This window comes from Papio anubis, chromosome 5 (genome assembly GCF_008728515.1).
Source record: "Papio anubis isolate 15944 chromosome 5, Panubis1.0, whole genome shotgun sequence".
In the NCBI taxonomy this organism is placed as follows: Eukaryota; Metazoa; Chordata; class Mammalia; order Primates; family Cercopithecidae; genus Papio; species Papio anubis.
The window spans coordinates 68,767,227-68,785,014 of record NC_044980.1 but is presented as its reverse complement, the minus strand read 5'-3'; the positions used below and the strand labels follow the sequence as shown (position 1 = coordinate 68,785,014).

Below are 17,788 nucleotides of genomic sequence, written 5' to 3'. Positions count from 1 at the left end.
GACATAGTTTACCCAAATGAGAAGAAACCAGAAAAACAATCCTGCAATAAAACAAGGTTATTCAACATCCCTAAAAGATCACACTGGCTTACCAGCAATAGACCCAAACCAAGAAGAAATCTCTAAATTGCCAGAAAAAGAATTCAGAAGGTTGATTATTAAGCTAATCAAGGAGGCACCAGAGAGCGGTGAAGTACAACTTAAAGAAATAAAAACATGATACAGAATATGAAGGGAAAATCTTCAGCAAAATAGACACCATAAATAAAGAACAATTACAACTTCTGAAAATGAAGGACACACTTAAAGAAATGCAAAATGCACTGGAAAGTCTCAGCAATAGAACTGAACAAGTAAAAGAAAGAACTTCAGAGTCTGAAGACAAGACTTCCAAGTTAACCCAATCTGACAAAGGCAAAGTAAAAAGAATACTTAAAAAAAAAAAAAAAACAGAACAAAGCCTCTAAGAAGTTTGGGATTATGTTAAATAACCAAACCTAAGAATAATTGGTGTTCCTGAGGAAGAAGAGAAATCTAAAAGTTTGGAAAACATATTTGAGGGAATAATCAAGCAAAAATTCCCCAGCCTTGCTAGAGATTGAGACACCCAAATACAAGAAGCTCAAAGAACATCCAGGAAATTTATTGCAAAAAGATCATTGCCTAGGCACATTGTCATCAGGTTATCTAAAGTCAAGATGAAGGAAAAAAAAATCTTAAGAGCTGTGAAGCAAAAGCATCAGGTAACCTATAAAGGAAAACCTATCAGATTAACAGCAGATTTCTCAGCAGAAACCCTAAAAGCTAGAAGGGATTGGGGGCCTGTTTTTAGCCTCCTTAAAAAAAAAATTACCAACCAAGAATTTTGTATTCAGCAAAACTAGACTTCATAAATGAAAGAAAGATACAGTCTTTTACAGACAAACAAATACTGACAGAATTCATCACTACCAAACCAGTACTACAAGAACTGCTAAAAGGAGCTCTAAATCTTGAAATAAATCCTCAAAATACACCAAAATAGAACCCCCTTAAAGCATAAATCTCAAAGGATTGGTAAACAATACCACAATGAATAAAAAAACAAGGCACTCAGGCAACAACTAGCACAATGAATGGAATAGTACCTCATATCTCAATACTAACATGAATGTAAATGGCCTAAATGCTCCACTTAAAAGACACAGAGTGGCAGAATGAATAAGAATTCACCAACCAAGTATCTGCTTCAAGAGACTCATCTAACACGTAAGGACTCACCTAAACTTAAGGTAAAGGGGTCAAAAGAGATATTCCATGCAAATGGGCACCAAAAGTGAACAGGAGTAGCTGTTCTTATATCAGACAAAACAGACTTTAAAGCAACAACAGTTAAAAAAGACAAAGAAGGACATTTTATAATGATAAAAGGACTAGTCCAACAAGGGAACATCATAATTCTAAATATATATGCACCTAACACTGGAGCTCCCAAATTCATAAAACAATTACTACTTTAGACCTAGTAAATGAGATAGACAGCAACATAATAATAATAGGGGAATTCAGTACTCCACTGACAGCATTATACAGGTCATCAAGAGAGAAAGTCAACAAAGAAACAATGGACTTAAACCATACCCTAGAGCAAATGAACTTAACAGATATTTACATTTTACCCAACAACTGCAGAATATACATTTTGCTCATCAGCACACAAAACATTCTCCAAGATAGACCATATTATAGGCCACAAAACAAGTCTCAATAAATTTAAGAAAACTGAAATTGTATCAAGGACTCTCTGAGACCACAGTGGAATAAAACTGGAAATCAACTCCAAAAAGAACCCTCAAAACCATGCAAATATATGGAAATTAAATGACCTGCTCCTGAATGATCATTTGGACAATAGAAAGAAGATGAAAATTCAAAATTTTTTTGAACTGAACAATAATAGTGACACAGCCTATCAAAATATCTGAGATACAGCAAAAGTGGTGCTAAGAGGGAAGTATGTAGCATTAAATGCCTACATCAGAAAGTCTGAAAGAACACTAATAGACAATCTGATGTCATACCTCAAGGAGCTAGAGAAATAAGAACAAACCAAACCCAAACTCAGCAGAAAAAAAACCAAGATCAGAGCAGAACTAAAGGAAACTGATTCAAAAACAAGGATAAATGAAACAAAAAGGTGGTTATTTGAAAAGATAAACAAAATTGATAGACCATTAGTGAGATAAGCCAAGAAAAGAAGAGAGAAGATCCAAATAAGTTCAATTAGAAATGAAACAGGAGACATTACAACTGGTACCACAGAAATATAAAAGATCATTCAAGGCTACCATGAACATCTTTTTGCACACCAACTAGAAAACCTGGAGGAGAGGGATAAATGTCTGGAAAGATACAACCCTCCTAGATTAAACCAGGGAGAAACAGAAACTCCAAACAGACAAATAACAAGCAGTGAGATTGAAATGGAATTTTAAAAATTGCCAACAAAAAAGTCCAGGACCAGATTGATTCACAGCTGAATTCTGTGAGATATTCAAAGAAGAATTGGTACCAATCCTACTGACCCTATTTCACAAGACACAAAAAGACGGACTCCTTTCTAAATCATTCTATGAAGCCAGTATCACCCTAATACCAAAACCAGGAAAGAACATAACCAAAAAAAAAAAAAAAAAACACAGACTAATATCCCTGATGAACATAGATGCTAAAATACTTAATAAAATACTACCTAACCAAATACAATAGCATATTAAAAAGATAATCCACCATGATCAAGCAAGTTTTATACCAGGAATGCAGGGATGGTTTAACATATGCAAGTCAATAACTGTGATACACCACATAAACAGAATTAAAAACAAAAATTGCATGATCATCTCAATAGAAGCAGAAAAAACATTTGACAAAATCTAGCATTCCTTTATGATTAAAACTCTCATCAAAATTGGCACAGAAGGGACATACCTTAAGGTAATAAAAAGCCATCTATGACAAACCCACAGCCAACATAATACTGAATGGGGAAAAGTTGAAAGCATTCCTTTAGAAAACTGGAACAAGAAAAGAATGTCCACTTTCACTTTTATTCAATATAGTACTGAAATTCCTAGCCAGAGCAATCAGTCAAGAGAAAGAAATCAAGGGCATCCAAATAAGTAAAGAAGAAGTAAAACTGAAAACTGTTGCTGTTCACAGATGATATGACTGTATGCCTAGAAACCCCTAAAAACTCATCCGAAAAGCTCCTAGAACTGATAAGTGAATTCAGTGAAGTTTCAGGATACAAAATTAATGTACAGAAAGCAGTAGCACTGCTGTACACCAACAGCAACAAGTTGAGAATCAAATCAAGAACTCAATCCCTTTTACAATAGCCAAAAAATAAAATAAAATAAAATACTTAGGAATATACCTAACCAAGGAGGTGAAAGATTTCTACAAGGGAAACTACAAAACACTGCTGAAAGAAATCACAGATGACACAAACAAATGGAAACATATCCCATGCTCATGGTTGGGTAGAATCAATATTATGAAAATGACCATTTTCAAATGACTAAGCAAAACAACAAATCTGGAGGCATCACATTACCAGACTTCAAACTATACTATTAAGCTATAGGCACCAAAACAGCATGATACTGGTATAAAAACAGGCACACAGACCAAGGAAAAAGAATAGAGAACACAGAAATAAAGCCAAATACTTATAGCCAACAGTTTTTTGATGAAACAAATAAAAACATAAAGTGTAGAAAGGACACCCTATTCAACAAAAGATGCTGGTATAATTGACAAGCCAATATAGAAGAATGAAACTGGATCCTCGTCTCTCACTTTATACAAAAATCAACTCAAGATGGATCAAAGACTTAAATCTAAGACCTGAAACCATAAAAATTCTAGAAGATAACACCAGAAAAACCCTTCTAGACATTGGCTTAGCAAATACTTTATGACTAAGAACCCAAAAGCAAATGCAACAAAAACAAGGATAGATAGGAATTAACTAAACTAAAGAGCTTTTGAACAGCAAAAGAAATAGTCAGCAGAGTAAACAGACAACCCACAGAATGGGAGAAAATGTTTGCAAAGTATCTATCCAACAAAGGACATAGTTTAATATTTTCAAACTATGCATTGAATTTGCATAGTTTGAAAATATCAAACAAATTAGCAAGAAAAAATAAACAAACAATCCCATCAAAAAGTGGGCTAATGACATGAAGAGACAATTCTCAAAAGCAGATATACAAATGGCCAACAAACACATGAAAAAATGCTCAACATCACTAATTATCATGGAAATTCAAATCAAAACCACAGTGAGATATCACCTTACTCTACGAGAATAGCCTTAATCAAAAAATAATAAGACATTAGCATGGATGTGGTGAAAGGGAACACTTTTACACTGCTGGTGGGAATGTAAACTAGTACAACCATTATGGAAAACAGTGTGGAGTTTCCTTAAAGAACTAAAAGTAGAGCTACCATTTGATCCAGTAATCCCACAACTGGGTATCTACCCATAAGAAAAGAAGTCATTATACAAAAAAGATACTTGCAAATGCATGTTTATAGCAGCACAATTCATAATTGCAAAAATATGAAACCAGCTCAAATGCCCATCAATGAACAAGTGGATAAAGAAAATGTGGTACATATACACCATGGAATACTACTCAGTCATAAAAAAAATAGTGGCATTTGCAGCCACCTGGTTAGAGTTCAAGACCATTATTCTAAGTGAAGTAAGTCAGCAATGAAAAACCAAACACTGTACCTTCTCATTTGTAAGTGGGAGCTAAGTTATAAGGACAAAAATGCATGACAATGATACAATGGACTTTCGGGACTCAGGGGAAAGGGTGGGAGGGGGGTGAGGGATAAAGGACTACACATTGGGTACACAACACTGCTCAGGTGATGGGTGCAACAAAATCTCAGAAATTATCCCTAAAGAACTTAACCATGTAACAAAACAGCACCTGTTCCCCAAAAACCTATTCAAATAAAAATAATAGTAATGATAAAAATAATAAACTATTAAAGAAAAAGTATATTATAAAAAGCTCTTCTTTAATGCTCATAAATTTTACAACATTTTTTCTCCTTGAATTTGTATTTTATTCCACTTTCCCCATAGAATATCTTCATGTAAAATATTTCATACTTGAAAATACTTTATTGATCACCTTTCATCTTTCTCTGCAACCAAATATATGTATTAATATATAAATTCAATAACTTGTAAGGCTTTTGAGTGTGAAACTTTTTCCTTCAGAGGCATCATGCTATCTGACTTCAAACTATACTACAAGGCTACAGTAACCAAAACAGCATGGTGCTGGTACAAAAATAAACACATAAACCAATGGACCAGAAGAGAGATCTCAGAAATAAGATCACGCATCTACAAACATCTGATCTTTGACAAACCTGACAAAAACAAGCAATGGGGAAATAATTTTCTTTTAATAAATGGTGCTGGGAAAACTAGCTAGCCATATGCAGAAAATTGAAACTGGACCCCTTCCTTATACATTATACAAAAATTAACTCAAGATGGATTAAAGACTTAAATGTAAAACCCAAAACTATAGAAACCCTAGAAGACAATATAGGCAATACCATTTAGGACATAGGCACAGGCAAAGATTTCATGACAGAAACATCAAAAGCAATTGCAACAACAGCAAAAATTGACAAATGGGATCTGATTAAAGAGCTTCTGCACAGCAAAAGAAACTATCAAAGTTTTGCAATCTATCCATCTGACAAAGGTCTAATATCCAGAATCTACAAGAAACTCAAACAAATTTACAAGAAAAAAAAAAACAGCCCATTAAAAAAGTGGGCAAGGGACATGAACAGACACTTCTCAAAAGACATTTATGTGGCCAAGAAACATATGAAAAAAAAGCTCAACATCACTGATCATTAGAGAAATGCAAATCAAAACCACAATAAGATACCATCTCACACCAGTCAGAATGGTGATTATTAAAAAGTCAAGAAACAACAGAGGCTGGTGAGGCTTTGGAGAAATAGCAACACTTTTACACTACTGGTGGGAATATAAATCTGTTCAACCCTTGTGGGAGACAGTGTGGCGATTCCTCAAAGACCTAGAAAAAGAAATACCATTTGACCCAGCAATCCCATTACTGGGTATATACCCAAAAGAATATAAATTATTCTATTATAAAGACACATGCATGTGTATGTTCATTGCAGCACTATTCACAATAGCAAAGACATGGAATCAACCCAAATGTCCATCGATGATAGACTGGATAAAGAAAACGTGGTACATATACACCATGGAATACTATGCAGTCATAAAAAGGAATGAGATCATGTCCTTTGCAGGGGCATGGATGGAGCCGGAAGTCATTATCCTCAGCAAACTAACACAGGAACAGAAAACCAAACACATGTTCTCACTTATGTTTTTATATATTCTTACCCATGAGAAATTTAAAAGCAAAAAAAAAAAAAACCTGAACAATGAGAGCACATGGACACAGGGAGGGGAACAACACACACTGGGGTCTGTCAGTGGGGCAGGTGGAGGGAAATCATCAGGATAAATAGCTAATGCATGCAGGGCTTAATACCTAGGTTATGGGCTGACAGGTGCAGCAAATCACCGTGGCACATGTTTACCTGTTAACAAACCTGCATGTCCTGCACATTGTCCCAGAACTAAAAATAAAATTAAATTTTAAAAAATTTATTCAGTATTATTAGCATACTTATTATTACATATAGCTACAATATAAATGTATTTTAAATTTCAAACATAAAAAGAAAAAATTAGAAATTATTTTTCTTCACGGGACAGGTGAAGATTTTTAATTTCACTTATGTTCTGGTGGATGAATATTATTTATTGCTATAATGAGACTGGGTTTAGTATCAGTTCTAATGTGTTTTTTGTAAGTTCTGAGAATCTTTGTTCACAATTAAAAATAGATGTAATTGGGGCAAAATTTTCTATAGAAATGTCATTCAATTCTTTGAATGTCTTCCACTTTATATGCCAAAACTACACAGTGGCACATCTTCAAATATTATTTTTGTGATCCATCAGCTGACAACTCAATTAGGTCTTCCTCAATTTTGTTGAAAGCAAAGAAATGGAAATCATCCTGAATTGTGAAGAGATTTGTTACCCATCATTAGAGACATCAATTTCACAATTTCTGGGAAATATATCAAAAAGACTTTTCCAAGATTGATCAAAAAACTATTAATTACACCTCTCAGTCTCTCATTGAGAGACATCCTGTTTAACCTAGTATACTCAGAAAAGGTTGGGAAAACTAAAATATTGTTTAGTATATTGAATATTATTAACATGCTTTTAATAAATTGAGTTAAATCTGTAGCTTGAAGTTTTATTAAGTGTATTAATGTATATTAAAAATACCTATTACAGAAATCTAATTAGTAAAGCTATTCATCATTGTCAAACTAAATAACTAATCAGAATTCTGACTTCATTTTTTATTTCAAATAACCCTGTGACAGCAACTCCAGTCTAGTTCTAATTGTAGTTATAGAGGTAATAGGGAATGGAGTCCTGCCTGAGTTTGTCATCTGGATAAGAGTGAAGCATGGATAGCCTCTGCTTCAGGAACGAATATGGCTTTTGGTGTGATCTTTATATTCTGAAAAGCAATTATAATCACTCTACTGTAAAACTTTAAATATTTATTGAAAACGTATAGAAATAGGTAATTGCATAGAACATTTAAATTATTATTAGTGACATTTATTCATATTCAATTAAAATTATTTAATAATTAGGCTGATGGCATAGTTACAGAGTAAGATCAAATAGAAAGCCTGTTTAGACCCTATTTCCTATGGCGGAAAAGAAAAATGGACAATAGTAAACTCCAGTAACTATCAGTTACATGAAAAAGACTGCAGTGGATTCTTGTGTGGTGACCAAGAAAGGGGTATCATTTTTCATCACACAGTCCACTGTAATTAACCCACAAAACACAGCTGGTATTCACAAAGCGGCATGCTAGCAGTATGTGCAAAATAAGCCACAGTCCTGGAAGAACGTATGTTTTCACATATTCTTACCCATGGGAAATTTAAAAGCAAAAAAAGGTGCAGATTTACAGTTTGTCAAAAGATAAAAGGGGTAACTTAACTGGTATACTCAGAACAGGCTCCAAAAATCTTGATTGGAGCCTTGAAGGGTACCTTAGACAGAAGGACAGCATTGCAGCCAGAGAGAACAGTGTAAGAAAGCTTTAGAAGTGCTTCGAGGGTCAGTGAAGAAATCAACCAGGCTGGCACAGTGGCTTTGACTTGGAGAGCAACGTAAGAAGATGTGCAAATTCAGCGAAAGAAACTACCATCAGAGTGAACAGGCAACCTATAGAATGGGAGAACATTTTTGCAATCTACCCATCCAAGAAAGGGCTAATATCCAGAATCTACAAAGAACTTAAACAAATTTATAAGAAAAAAACAAACAGCCCATCAAAAAGTGGGCAAAGGATATGAACAGACACTTCTCAAAATAAGACATTTATGCAGCCAACAGACACATGAAAAAATGCTCATCATCACTGGTTATTAGAGAAATGCAAATCAAAACCACAATGAGATACCATCTCATGCCAGTTAGAATGGTGATCATTAAGAAGTCAGGAAACAACAGACGCTGGAGAGGATGTGGAGAAATAGGAACACTTTTACATTGTTGGTGGGAGTATAAATTAGTTCAACCATTGTGGAAGACAGTATGGCAATTCCTCAAGTATCTAGAACTAGAAATACCATTTGACCCAGCGATCCCATTAATGGGTATATACCCAAAGGATTATAAATCATGCTACTATAAAGACACATGCACACGTATGTTTATTGTGACACTATTCACAATAGCAAAGACTTGGAACCAACCCAAATGTTTATTGTGACACTATTCACAATAGCAAAGACTTGGAACCAACCCAAATGTCCATCAATGATAGACTGAATTAAGAAAACGTGGCACATATACACTATGGAATACTATGCAGCCATAAAAAAGGATGAGTTCACGTCCTTTGCAGGGACATGGATGAAACTGGAAAGCATCATTCTCAGCAAACTATCACAAGGACAGAAAACCAAACACTGCATGTTCTCACTCAGGTGGGAATTGAACAATGAGAACACTTGGACACAGGGCGGGGAACATCACACACCGGGGCCTGTTGGTGGCTGGGGGTCTGGGGGAGGGATAGCATTATGAGATATACCTAATGTGAATGACGAGTTGATGGGTGCAGCAAACCAACATGGCACATGTATACCTATGTAACAAACCTGCACGTTGTGCACATGTACCCTAGAACTTAAAGTATAATAATAATAATAATAAAAATAAAGAAATTGTGCAAATTATAAAGAGCCTGAAATGAACCTATAAAGACTTGCACTTGATCTCAGAGGCAGTGGAGAGCTCTGGGAGCCTATTGCACAGGGGACAGATACAAAGGATGGAAAATACCTTATGTTCTGTAAACAGAGAAGCTTAACAGGAGAGACTAGACTACAATAAGCTGTGTCAGGTGGTGGTAATGATAGCGAGTTTGCCTGATGTAGCCAAAAGAGCACTAAACTTTAGCTGGACTTCTGGGACCAGCTCTGCACTAACTGGCTTCATGATCCCAGACAAGTCACTTAATCTCTTTGGACCTTCATTTTCTCTTCCAAGGATCCCTCAAGGTTAGGGAAAGCATCTTTGGAGACAATAGCAAGGCAGCATGAATGGACCAAACAGGTAAGAGTCTGTGCCACCCAAGTCTTGCTTCAACCAAATCAAATTTTCTTTTATCTATTTTATTTTTATCGTTACTATGAATTTGGGGACTTCTGTGTAACACTTGGAGAAAAGTTTCTGATACTTAAAAAGTTTTGAGAAAAACTGGACGGTAGGAGTCTCCTTCAAAGGCATAAAATTCTGAGATTCTCTAAAGGAGAGCAGTTTTGCAAGAGAAGATGCAATAGCACTTGATAACTGATTGGATAAAGAAGGGAAAAGTGAAGGATGTCAAGGAAGATTGGATGACTGGAAGACATGAAGCAAAAATGAGCATAAGGAATAGGAGACAGTTCCCGGGAGAAAAAATTGAGCTTTCCCTAAAACGTGTATGAAGTCAGGAATTAGAATGGAAGTATTTTCTCTTCATTGTTTTTCTAATACTCTCAAAGTCTTTCACTCTAAGCTACAACATCCAAAAACAGGATAATTTTATTACAAACATAATCTAAAATATCATCTATTATGTCTTTCATTATTATTTAGAAATGGAATAAACACAGTCTCCCAGAATCCAATTTTATTTTATTTTATTTTATTTTATTTTATTTTATTTTATTTTTTTTTTTTTTTGAGACAGAGTCTTGCTCTGTCACCCAGGCTGGAGCCCAATGGTGTGATCTCAGCTCACTTCAACCTCCACCTTCCAGGCTCAAGCAATTCTCCTGCCTCAGGCTCCCGAGTAGCTAGGATTACAGGCATCCACCACCACGTCCAGCTACTTTTTGTATTTTTAGTAGAGACAGGGTTTCACCATGCTGGCCAGGCTGGTCTCAAACTCCTGACCTCAGGTGATCCACCGGCCTCGGCCTCCCAAAGTGCTGGGATTACAGGCATGAGCCACCGCGTCTGGCCAAGAATACAATTTTTAAAGAAGTTTTTAATGTGTTCTTAGGCAAAATGCTTTTACTTTGGTGATACAGGTATTTGTAGTCAATCTTTAGGGTTTAAATTATTGGCTTTAATTTTCTATTTCCCATATGTAAACCAAGTCAAAATGCCACATGTAAACTTGGCATTTTTCTCCTAAGGTGCTTATTTTAACATAAAGAAATATTAATTTGATATGTTCTGTTTTGAGATGTTACCTTTGTCCTGGATTATTCATACTAGATTTTGGATAGTATATGCAAAAATGCTTTGAACAAATGAAACTATAACCCTTCCATGTGTAAACTCAGCATGTATTTTAAATTTTCTTTCAAAATTACAGTATCACACGCAACTGGGAACAAAAGCTACAGGGAACAGAGTGTAATGGATCGTGATGACTATTTTAGAACAGCTTGAACCTCCTTGTAGCCTACAAGAAGGCTATGTGAGCTGAATTCAAAAGTGCTGAAAATGGATTCTACTGCAAGCTGCAGTTACAGGGGCAAATATGCTTTTTTGTAACTTACAACAATAGAAGAAATCTCAAATAAAAGGACTCATCTCAATGGGAAAATATGTTATCCCCTATGTCCTTCCATTCTGTGCATTTCTTTTTAATAGGAAGCATGCACATAAATACAGAATGGTTTCTAAATTACTAATATATTTTGTTCCAGTTGCTTGCCACTAATGCAACATATTGCATTTGTCTATCATTTTATTGATGTTATGGCTTTTGTCTCTTGTGAATGGAATTATTACTACTACAGCAAATCAATTAGATTTAAACGTTTGAGGCAAAAGAGAGGTCAAATAATGAGTTTTTGATTCACTGTCTCCATGTTCTAAAATGCACCATATTTATGTTTAAAATAATTGTATTAAGCACAGAAAAAAGGGAGAAAAGGAGATAACTGCACCATACTTTCATTCTAGTCTAGCTTTTAATATCCTCAAAGTATATTGCCCTCATTCTATCTCCTTGGTAGTAACAGGACCACTTTTCTTCAAATTAAAATTTTCAAGCTATGCTCAGCACCGGTGGGTTCTTAATGAACAGAAACCTCCTATATTTTGGAAAATCATGTCCCTTCAGTATGACTGAAATGATAGCCTTCAATTCCTTGCTGACAGATTATAAGCTAATACATTTGGGGAAGATGATGACCAAGGACATCTGACATTTGATAATGTTGTTCTGACACTAAGGTGATCCCACAGACCCCTCACCCCTTGCCTGGGAAACTGGCATGCTCGAATGAAATCCTTTATCAGTAGAGAATGCCATTGTTGAGGGGTTCCTTGTTTGCTTGAGAACAATGAAAGACAGAGTGATTTAGTTGTCCATCAAGCACATTAGTTCACACACACAAAAAAAGAACACTTTATTAATCCTATTTCTCCTAGTCTGAATCTTCCCAAGCACAATGCTCATACTCCCTTTTTTTTTTCTGTGCTCTGACTCCTCAAACCATTTCTGATAGAAAGACACAGCAAGAATTTAATGGTGCAGAACAAGCAAGTGAGCCCTCTCTGCAGTGCACCCCATAGCAATGGGAATGTGCTTCCCATGACTCAGAATGAATCAGATGGAGAAGAAAAAATAACAGCACAAAACTGCAGCTTCAAAAATAAATGACAATGTGCGATCTGGAGAAATGAGACTGCATTGCTGAGCGTGGTCGCCCAGTGCAGCCATCCTGCCTGCTGCATTCTCCAAGGGACAGGTAGAACGGAGAACAGGCTTTTCTTCCAAAGTAAATCAAAACACTCTGTTGTTTAAACACATTCTCGCAAAATAAATCATTTACCTCTGTTCTTCCAAGTGACATGTATCAAAATCAATGGCATATGTCAAAGCTGCCCTTTATATGAAAGTTTCACACACATATATGAAGGTTCATACAGAATGAGAGCTCAAAATACAAATTTATATATTTTTTCAGAATATTTATAGAACATATATATAAAATTCATGAAATCTACATTCACATATATATATGTATTTATACATATATGGGATCTATATTTACATATACATGAAATATTAAAAAGGGGAAGTTATTTAAGTTACACCTACTTTTTCCTTTTTTATAATTTCTGATTGAAATCAAAGATGTCTCTCACTAGGAATAGCCAGCAAATTTCCTTATGTGAAATGCTAATAAAGGGCAAAATTTATTTTATTTTTCTAATGTTATCAACAGAAGAACAGCAGCCTATGCTGTCCTAGACTTATGCCCGCTTTCTACTTGCTACTGGAATTGTCCTTTCTTCTATCCTCCCCTCTCCTCCTACAGTTGCCCAGATCCTCCCCGACCTTCTCATCCCCACCATTCCACATTCCATGCTCCACCTTTGACTTCACCCCACAGCTAGTGAGTTGTGAAATTTATGGTAGGGGACAAGCTGTCAAGGAAAGAGAAGAGGAATCAGGGCAAGGAAAATTTCTCTGAATGTTCCTTGCTTTCTGCCATACCCCAATGCAATCTGTGAGAGAAACAGACAAGAAAGAATATCCCAATCCCTGCTGCTCCTCCCTACCCAGCCTCTCCCACCTTTGCTGATTGATTTAAGAATAACTGGGAGGACAGAAATAGAGCGATAGGTAAAAGGAGGAGGAGGTTGCACAGGATCAGATCCCCACTCTCCCCGCGTGCCTTGGCACGATGTAAGTTCCCTGGAAAAAAGAGAGAGAAAACCCTTAATTAACTGAGATGAAGGTCTTGCCATCTGGCAGAATAAAGGCTCAAAATACAAATTTACTTTAGTCACTTTCCTTGCCCACCTGAGTTTGCAGCCTGAGAGTCATAGCTGGTACTTTCTCAACATGGTAACAAATACCTACTTTAAACCAACAGCCAACACAGTAACTTAGAGTAAAATGATAGAGGCACTTCCATTAAAATTAAGGATCAAAACAAGAGAATACATCACTCTCATTCTTCTTTTGAATTCAATTCAAAAATTAAGGAATAGAAACAAAAAATAAACACTTTATTAGAAATAAGGACACAAGATCATCTTATACAGCCCATATGAGAATTGAAAATGTCTCAAATTAATTTTTCAGACGTCAGCAAAGTAATCTGATACAAGATAAATATGCATTTTCAGTCTTGCCTAATAGCATCAATGATCAAAAAGACAAAACAAGAGAAAACCCAGTTTATATAAAACAACAATATAAAGCATAAAATATTTGTGAATAAACCTAACCAAAAAGTTTGTGATTAATATGAAAAAAAAATTGAATTTTGTATATAAAAGAAGAGAGATGCTTGCATAAAAGGATGTAAAGATCAAATACTTCTAATACTAATAAAAGGCAAATTTTATTTTATTTTTTATTTTATCAACAGAAGTGTGAGCCAATAGTCAGCATTCACTGAAGGCAATGAATATTGGGAGTTATTACCCAGCTATACCAAGGATTGTTCAAGGGATTTTATATATTTTATATTTTATTGTATCCTTCCAACAAATCTATCAAATATTACTATTGACATTTTAGAGATAATGCATGTCAGAGTACAAAATCTGATCTTTTATTAAGTTTGACACATTAATTTTGTGAAAATGTCTGGATTTTCACCTCCAAAGCATATAGTTTTAAAAAAACAACTGAATAAATTCCATGGGATTTTTTTAACATGGTAAAATTAATGTTCTAAAAGGTGTGAAAGGCAGAAGAAAAACCTTAAGGAGCAATTTTACAGAAGAATTAACAAACAAGTAAAAAGAGAAACAGACACTAGTATACACAAACTTTAAGGGAGTTTGATCAAGGGAGCATCAGAAATGAGTGGAAGAAAATATTGATTATATTTTAAATGATGTTGAGAAAATCAGCTATGGGGCCGGGGCGGCAGGGGGGGGAAGCAAGTGATCCTTTGCTTCACATCACACATCAAATGTAGTTCCAGAAGTTTTAAAGAATTAATTTTAAAAAAATATCATCGTCATCATCATAAACTGGAAAAAAACATATAAGGATAGACTGAGAATAATAGCAAAAAAAATTTAGAAAGAAAAAGTTCAACAAACTAAAGAAGTTCCATGAATCAATTTTTTAAAAAACAAACATCCCGTTTGAATACAGACTGAGAATGTGAATAGGTGAGTTACAAAATGATGGCTCATATATTCTATTTCTACTCATGTCAGAAATAGGTGTCAGTTTGGTAAATCGTTCTTTACTAGTAATTAAGTTGTGCCATTTTTAAAAGTCATTGGAATAAATTTTTATAGTATCCTCATATATAATTTAATACCAACAGGATCTAAAGTGATGTTCCATTCTTAATTCCTGATGTTGGCAATTATAGCTTTTCTTTTTTGTCTTTATCAAACTTTCCTGCACAGAGATAACTTTTGTTTGGGTTGAACTTTTCTATTATATTATGTGTTTGCTCTATATCTCATTATTTTCTGCTTTCATTTTTATTATACCTTTTCTCCCCTTTGTTTGGTTTTAATTCGCTGTTCTTTTTCTAACTTCTTGAGATGAATGCTAAGATCATTGATTTTCACCCCTTCTTGTTTCCTGACACATGTATTAGTTATTATAAGCTTCCCTCTAAGCAAGGCTGCATTCCTAAACCTTAAAACAATTATCATGATTTGCCTATTAAGTGAAAGTTAGTTAATTAGGTAGATTAATTTTTTAACAGCAATGATAATGGAAAAATGGTGACAAAGGATATAGAACTTTTGTTTCAAAATAAAATGGTAAGAGTAGATACTGATCATAAATGAGCAGTGATTTCAGGAAAGTAAAAAAATTTTTCCTAAATGTGAATCAGATTTTGTGTTTATCTTCCCCTTAGGGGAAGTAGTCTCACAACATATGTTCCATCCTCTTTTAATGGAACCAATGTTCATTTTTCCCAAAGCATTGATATTACCACACATGATCCCTAGTGGTAGCAGGAATTGAAAAAAAAAATAACAGTTTGTGAAATCATTGAGCTGAGTTCAATAGATGAGGGGAAGTGAGGGGCATTCCTTCTGATATCCTGTTAATTTTTACCAGAATTGATGAAATACAGAGGAAAAGAGAAGGAAGTCTGCCCAGAGCCCCAGAATCAAAGCTGGTTCCCAGTCCAGTCCCATCTTACAGCTGCCAGCCTCCTCTTTCCTTTCAACATGACAGATGCCACTGTGACCTTCTCCAAGGACTTTCTGGCAGGTGGGGTGGCTGCGGCCATATCCAAGACCACAGCAGTGCCCATCAAGTGGGTCAAGTTGCTGCTGCAGCAAGTACAGCATGCCAGCAAGCAGACTACTGCAGATAAGCAATGCAAGGGCTTGACAGACTCTGTGGTTCATACCAAGGAGCAGGGAGTCCTTTCCTTCTGCCACAGTAACCTGGCCAGTGTCATCAGATACTTACCCACCTAGGCTGTCAACTTTGCCCAAGGTAAATAGACGCAGATCTTCCCAGGTGGGGTGGACAAGAGGCCCCAGTTGTGGTGCTACATTGCAGGCTATCTGGCCCCCACTGATGCCACTGGGCCACATCCTTGTGTGTGGTGTATCCTCTTGATTTTTGCAGCTGCTTGACCTTGTACCCGTCTAGCAGCTACTGTGGGTAAAGCTAGAGCTGAAAGGGAATCCAGAAGCCTCAGTAACTGCCTGGTTAAGATCTACAAATCCGATGGAATTAAGAGACTGTACCAACGCTTTAATGTGTCAGTGTGGGGTATTATCATCTACCAAGCTTCCTACTTTGGTATCAGTGACATTGCAAAAGGAATTCTTCCAGATCCCAAGAACACTGACATCTTCATCAGCTGGATGATCACACAATCTGTCACTAGCATTGCTGGGATAGAAAGTCATTCCTATCCATTTGACACTGTTTGCCACCACCAGATGATGTGGTCAGGGTGCAAAGGAACTGATATTCTGTACACAGGCATCCTTGACTGCTGGAGGAAAATTGCTCATGAAGGAGACAAAGCTTTTCTCAAAGGTGCACGGTCCAACATTCTCAGAGGTATGGGTGGTGCTTTTGTGCTTTTCTTTTGTGATAAAATCAAGAAGTACACATAAGTTATTTCCTGGGTTTTTCCCCTGTGAACAGGCATGTTATATTATATAAAATATCTTGAGCCTTGTTGATAGACTCTGGGTTGTGCATTCATTAATGGCAACTATTTACTGTTGAAAATCAGAAGCAGTAATATTCATATGACCAGTTCTCACTTAAAGCCATTTCCATGATGATGACGGTGGTAATGATGATTATGATTATGATTATGGGACTGAATTACATTTTTTATTTCAGTCATTCCTGAGAAGTAACAAATATGAACAAATAAAAATGTATCTTAGATAAGATACAAAGAAAGAGAAAGAAATCCACAGTAACTGAAAGAGGTTCAAATCTACCAGTAAATCTGGTAGAGTGGAACAATCGAATTGGAACAGAGCTCTGTCAACACACACACACACACTCACACTCACCCTAAAAAGCTTCCACAAAAAGGAAAATCGTAAACGTGGAACTATTACCTCCCAAGAGTTCACTCTGTTCTCTCCTGTTGCCTTGTAGTGGAATAACCCAAGGCCAGTCCTTGCTCCCCTTTTCTTCTTGATCTACATTCCTGTCCTGGATGAGCCTATCTAGTCTTATGGTTTTAAATATAATTTCCCAAATGCATATTTCATTCAGATTCCCTTTCCAAACTCCAGGCTTGTACATAAGCATTTGTACTGGAAATCTGAAATTTAGAACGTCAAAATTGAACCCCTCATCTCCTCCTGTAAAACTTACTCTATGTGCAGTCTTTTTAATCCTGGTTAATGGAAACCCTAGCTTTTTCCTTTTTATTTTGAATTAATTTTAGGCTCATGGATAAGTTGCAAAAATAGTACAGAGTTCCTGTGAATCCTTCACCCTGATTCCCCCCAAAATAACATCTTACATAACTACAGTACAAGTATAAAAAATCAGGAAATTGGCATTGGTACAATACTATTGACTAAACTATGGACCTTTTTCGATTTCACCAGTTTTTATATGCACTTTTTTTCTTCATGTATGAAATGTTCTAAGAGATGCTG

General features: G+C 35.7%; 1 pseudogene; it reads left to right on the top strand.

Annotated features, from left to right (window-relative positions):
• Positions 1–15,762: 15,762 nt before the first annotated feature.
• LOC116274917 lies at positions 15,763–16,795 on the top strand (annotated as a pseudogene).
• The last annotated feature ends 993 nt before the right edge of the window (positions 16,796–17,788 follow it).